Source organism: Lathyrus oleraceus, chromosome 5, assembly GCF_024323335.1.
Source record: "Lathyrus oleraceus cultivar Zhongwan6 chromosome 5, CAAS_Psat_ZW6_1.0, whole genome shotgun sequence".
NCBI classification, from domain to species: Eukaryota; Viridiplantae; Streptophyta; class Magnoliopsida; order Fabales; family Fabaceae; genus Lathyrus; species Lathyrus oleraceus.
Window position 1 is genome coordinate 257,481,115 of NC_066583.1, and position 7,044 is coordinate 257,488,158.

General features: G+C 27.9%; 1 pseudogene; it reads right to left on the bottom strand.

Annotated features, from left to right (window-relative positions):
- Positions 1–2,190: 2,190 nt before the first annotated feature.
- Positions 2,191–6,741, bottom strand: LOC127080070 (ATP-dependent DNA helicase RRM3-like; annotated as a pseudogene).
- Between the last annotated feature and the right edge of the window lie 303 nt (positions 6,742–7,044).

Genomic DNA, 7,044 nt, shown 5'->3' on the forward strand with positions numbered 1-7,044 from the left:
CAGTAAAATAATATGTTCATGGTTTATTAAAATGTATTAGTTTGTTTGAATTTTTTTTACAAATGTTAGCATATCTATTGTTGTGTGTAAAATGCAGAATTACTATAAACTGTAAATGCATAATTTTTATGTGTAGAAAATGTAAGAAGATTGGAAACCAAAGTTAAAAATGATTTTTGATAGCATTGAAGATGCTTGAAAATTTTGGGTTGATTATGGTGGAAAAGTTGGATTTGGAGTGAGGAATCAATATTATCACAAAAACAAAAATGGTATACGAAAACCAGATAAACGGGATTATAAAATAATCAATCCAAGGCCGGAGTCTCGAACAAATTGTCAAGCAAGATTAGAAATTAAGAATATGGATGGTAAATTTATGGTCGTTGATTTTGTGGAGGAACATAATCACAATTTACATTTACAAGAAACAACTCATATGTTGCCATGTCAAAGGAAAGTCTCTCAAATTCAATATCATCAAATTGATTTAGCCAATGAAGCGGGATTACAACAAAGGAAGTCGTTTGATTTGATGAGTAAAGAAGTGGGAGGTAGAACTAACTTGGGATTTATTCGTCTTGATCAAAAGAATTATCTTCGGGAAAAAAGGCAAAGGAGTATGGTACATGGAGAAGCTGGTTCAGATTTATCTTCAAGAAAAGAATTATCTTCGGGAAAAGAATTATCTTAAGAAGAATTATTCGTTTTGATCAAAAGAATTATCTTCGTGAAAAGAATTATCTTAGGAAGAAATGATTCAGATTTGATGAATTTGTTAAATTATTTTTAATAGTAATTCTTATTTAAAGAAATGAGATTATGATTCTATCTCATTATAATGTAAAAATATTTAACGTAAAAATATTAGAAATCCAAAAAGTGATAGTATAATTGATATTCTTTCTTCATAAATGTATTTTTTTAATAAATTATTCTTTATAATTTCCCAGCCGTTAGATTAGGAACATGAGAGATGGCCGAATATATAATGCAGGAGAGGATCCAATTCCCTTCGACCGCCATTGATTCCTCTTTCTCTCTTCTCTTTTTTTCTTTTTTTTCTTTTCTATTTGTTTTTTTTTATTATTATACTTATTATTCATTTTTATTATTTATTATTATTGCTAATTAAATTATTAATTACTTACTAACTTTTATTATTACTAACTAGTAAAGGACCCGTGCGTTCGCACGGGTCGCGCAAGTGCAATAATTTATTTTAAAAAAATTAAAATATAATATATTTTTTTGTTTATATATATATATATATATATATATATATATATATATATATATATATATATATATATATATATATATATATATATATATATATATATATATATATATATATATATATATGGTTGGATCAATGTACACAAATTTATTGCATAAGAGTTTTTTTTAATGTAATGGATGTTAAATGATCAATAAATGGGTTCAAAAAATTTCCACAAATAACTTTTTCCAGTTTGGGACATAATAAAGTAAAACATTATTAATTTATAGTAATATAATTTGCTTAATTTTTTGTATACTATATTAAGGAAATAATCAAAAAATATAATACAAAAATATTTTTACAATTTATTGGTATATTGATATATAATAAACATTCCATTGTTAATGTTATGAATAAACATTCCATTTATCATTGAGATTTTGGACATAAGAAATAAAAATATATTTATTTAGTAATGGATGAAATTTTCCAATCTGTTACTAATTTGAGGTATAAAAGCGCAAATATTAACCTTCATAATAAATGATTATTTAACCAAAATACATAAACCATGTAAAAGAAATACCAGAACCTCATTTGTTTTAAAATATAGTAATGAATACTACCAAATGTTGAAATTAATTGCAATTGATACAGTAAGTTTTAATGCAACAAAAGATATTGAAACAAAAGGTTCACAATTTTAGTTAAAATTGTGAGAAATAAGTCCAGCAACAAAAATGATTTAACTTCGTACAATTCTTTGGTCCTTAAAAAACTGGGTTTATACAAAACCTGCCCGCAACCTTTTAGGAAGTGATGATTCATTACCCTGTAAAAAACAATTACATCCATATAAACAAATGTTAAAACATAATGTATATTTTATACAACTCATTCAATAAAATTCTAATAATAAACAACGACATTTGTTGATATAATATAACTAATGAAAAACTTAAGTTCTATAAGTTTTCAAAAACTTCTTTGAACACGACGTTTGTTGTAGAATTCAATGGATGGTTATCCTTGTCATGGATTAATATCTTAAGCCCTTTTTTGCTTTTGACCCTTGATATTGCAACATATAGTTGACCATGACTAAATACACTTCTAGGCAAATACAATCCAACATAATCCAATGACTGACCTTGAGATTTGTTAATTGTCATAGCATAACATATAGTTATGGGAAATTGCCTTCTAGTCATTTTGAATGGCCACGGAGATTGTGTTGGAGTCATATCCATTCTTGGAACATAGATAACCCCCTCCAATATTCTTTCCAGATATAATCTTTGCCTCGATAACGTGGTTTGCCAATCTTGTAACTATAAGCCTTGTTCCATTGCAGAGACCTTCAGGTTGATCAATGTTTCGAAGCAACATAATAGGGGTCCCAATCTTCAATTTAATCTTGTGGTTAGGTAGACCGGAAGTTGTAAGTGTATTCAAAAATTCCGGGGTCAAAACATCAAAAGCTTCATTTCCTTCACCGTCAAAAGTGTCTATAGAATCTGAACTTAAATATTCCTTTTCTTCACCTTTGGGAAATTTTTTGAAATTTTATTATTATAAATCTATGTTAGTACATATAAATATATGAATGTATCTATAAATATGTTTACAATGGATAACGCATACCTGGTATGAATCCCAAAACGTATTGATTTATGATGTCAACCGTTTCAATTGTTCCTGCCAATATAGCTCTTGATTGCAAAAATTCTGGATTCTTGTAATTGTTAAGAAAATTCGGATATGTTTCACTAACAATGGCTTCTAGTGGATCATCATAGTTAGAAATTAAGAAATCATTTGGAATAGGAATATCCGTGTAACCATCGTTAGGTTCTTCCAATTTCCCATCGCCAACTTTTAATATCCAATTAGAAAACAATTCTAATTCAGATGTACTTGAAGTATTGCCGGCTTGTTGGAGTCGCATGTTCTTTGTAAGCTTCAGCACAACACAATGATCCCAGATGTATGATGAATTTATTGTAGAACGTATTATATCTGAACGGCTGCCCCTTGGTACAACTGGTAATATTTGCCGAAAATCTCCACCAAATACAATTACTTTCCCTCCGAATAATTTGTCAGAACAATTGGAACGCCCCATTATGTCTTTAAGGGTTTTATCAAACGCTTCAAAACAAAATCTGTGTGCCATTGGAGCTTCATCCCAAATTATCAACTTTGCCATTTTTAGTAGCTCTGCACGATCACTACCTTTATCGATATTACATGTAGAAGACTCCATTGTAGGTATTGGAATCTTGAACATTAAATGAGCCGTTCGACCTCCTGGAAGTAGTAGTGAAGCTATGCCCGATGAAGCAACAGTTAAACAAATTTGTTTCTTTGATCTTATGTAGGAAGCTAGAGTTCTCCACATGTAGGTTTTCCCTGTGCCACCGTATCCATACAAAAAAAATACGCCTCCTTGTTGATTGTTTACTGCTTCCATTATTCGCTTGAATACACCTCTTTGCTCATCTAATTTAAAAAAAAAAATACATAGCAAACATGCAGTGAATAAATTAATTATACATTAAAAAAATTGTAAGATAAAATCATACTTTAAAAGTTAACTTTATAAAATTATGACAAAACTTACAAACATTTAACATATTTACCTGTAAGATTTAAGAATAAATTATTGTATTCTTACAATTGTTCGGCTGGATTGTAACTCCGCTCTTCGTATATGAGCTTATTTCCCAACTGCTCAACCACATATCCACTTGGATAAGGCATTCCAGCAAATTCCTTTAGACTTCGGCTCTTCCTTTGAAGATTTCGTTCAATCTCAATTAATGTTAAATTCATTATCTCTTCATTCGACAACCTCAAACCTTTATACAATAGTAATTATAAGTGTAAACTATAAAACAAATTTACTTTTAAGAATCAAACAAATAAATATAATAAAAATTCACAATATAGGAAAAAACTACAATAATAACTAATTTGATTTCAGGATATTGATTTCATTTTGGAATGATAAGATTGCAACAATAATAAAATAACGGTAATATTTTTTAGTAGTATAAATAGGCAATTTATTTTATCACATTTTTCACTCACATCTAGTCTAAATTTGACCAATTTATTTTATTTAATTTTAACTTTTTTGTGTACACATTTCATTTGAAAATGAACCTCAATCAACATAACACATGCTCCAATTTTATGCAAAATGATGGAAGTCCTCTTTGTATCTCAAATCAACAAAACACCCCATATTTTGGAAATCCACCTCTTATTCCAAATCCACACCATAATTCAAGATTTCAAAATTCTCTTTTATCCCAAATCCATAAAATAATTCACCCATTGGAAATTACTCATATCATACATCACCTTACCCAATGAAAAACTCTCTTTTAATGTATTTTGATATATTTGAATCAATTTTTTAATTATATTTTATATAATATATAGTGGGATTTAATGGGGCCCATTTTCTTAGCCCACTTTAATTATTTACAATCATTTTCTTGTACAACTAAATGTATAAGAAATTGATATTCTTATTGATTAATTACAAATCATGCATAACATTAATTATCTTACGGTTGAATTATTTTAATACTCCACTGACCTAGCCAATAGAAAGGAGGCAGTGGACATAATTATTCATTTCAACCCCCAACTATATTTTGACAAATAAATAATTTAAATATGTTGAGTTATAATACTATATATGATGACGTGAGATTGGTAAAAAGTATAGTTGCATGCTTAACTTAATCATTTCAAACAAACAATGTAGATTTTCCATTACCAATCAAAAGACAATTCACTGTATATGATAATTATACCTTGTTTTTTTATAAATCCTTAATTCAGTTGAATGCAAAATTCAAACATTGCTCCAACATTTCTGAACTACCTGCAATTTTAACATATGTATTAGACTTTGAAAAAAAATTGTAAAAAAATGTGTTTCTATGTGTTTTCTATAATTAGTTTTGAAGGATTTCATAATAAATTTTTATGTAATTGTTTTTTTAATTTCTAACACCATTAGGCATGCTGAAACCAAACATGACATGCAATAATCTATTTATAATTTAGTCGTATACACATATTTCATAAGATGACAACGTATTTTGTTATCAATCTAAAATACTTATTAACATTTGAAGATATGATACTCATATAAATTTTGTAGTTGAAAGAACACACAAAACACAATGTTCAACATAACAACATAGGATTTTGAATAATTTCACACACATGAATTAAATACTCATTATCATCCTTTAAACCATACATGAAATATAAATGTCAATTTTAATCCCACAAAATAAACACTTCAAAAAAGTAAGAACACATCCTACAACCAAAACATATCATGTTCTTAACAACTTCATACTTAAACTCATTCTGGTGCTAAAAAGTTCATAAAATATATTTCAATATCAAATTTCCAAAAATTCTAATTAAGAAGATGGTTCTATCTTTACTTTCTTGGATGGTTTGGTGCCTGATAATTGCGTAGCGCCAGACGCTTCAAAATCAACTTCTTCACCCTTGTCAGCAATTACAACATCCTTAGCCGGAGTCATTAGAATGATTGATTCTGGATCATTTTCACCAGATGCAGATAATGTTTGCTTGCAATATAAAAAATTAATTGTCAGATATAAAATGAATTATAATAAATATAATATTTATCATAGAAAATTATTATGTTAACAAATGAAAATACTTACTGCGGAAGTTTCCAAATTTTCTTTGTTAGGGACCAACTTTGCATATTCAGTTTTAGACTGATTCTGCACATTGAAACATCGAATATACTTAATGCGCATTACTTCAAATCTTTCAGCACAACAGAAACAACAACTTTCTTCCCCGGAGTGTTGGAATGGATATGGTTTATCTCACTAACAGCACCAATAATATCTACATTAAAGTAAGGTTCATTATTGAATGTGTTTGCAAATATATAAGTTATATAAGTTATAATAGAATTTAAATTACCTTCCAGTCTATCGGTTTTGCATTTGCCTTGAAGTATCTCACCAAAATCTTTAAAGAAATATCGTTTAGGTGGAATATTTTGAAGCTCGATTGCCTTCATTGTGGTACCACCAAGAAACACAATTTTTTTTGAATGATCACATACCTTCCACTGAAAATCATTGTTATAGACACTGCCATTGTTTATAATGCAGGTCATATTCTCCTTAATGACCTCTTTCCATTTCAGTAAATGGTCATGACGAATAAGGACCTGAATCTGATCACCCTAACAAAATAAAAATAATCTTCTTTTTATATGTTATACAAAAAAGCATTTTGTTGTAATTACTAACTATCATACAAAAATCTATACTTAAAAAAGAAAAGCAATTTACCAAGGAATCCATAACAATCATCTCCAAATGTTCAATACCCTTATTATTCACAACACTCCAAACATCCATTATTCGAACAACAAGACGCCAAGTTTCTTTTGAGTCATTGATGTCTTTCACAAAATCAACTTTTCTACTCATTTTCACTAAAAAAAAATTCAAAAATTAATGTAACTGCAAATTTAGATGACTATAAAATTACAAATCTAATAACCTGGAAAAAAAAAGAGTATATAAATTTGATAGAGGTGTGTGGCAAAATGCTAAAAAGGATCCAACCTTTGATGTTACACATATATAACATCGTTTTGATTGTATAATTATATGTTATTAAATTATAACTTTAAATTAAAAATAACTATTTAATATAGTTGATTAATATTAATTGAGTAATTTAATATTATTGTTAATTTACCTACCAATTGATTATTATTATTGTTATTA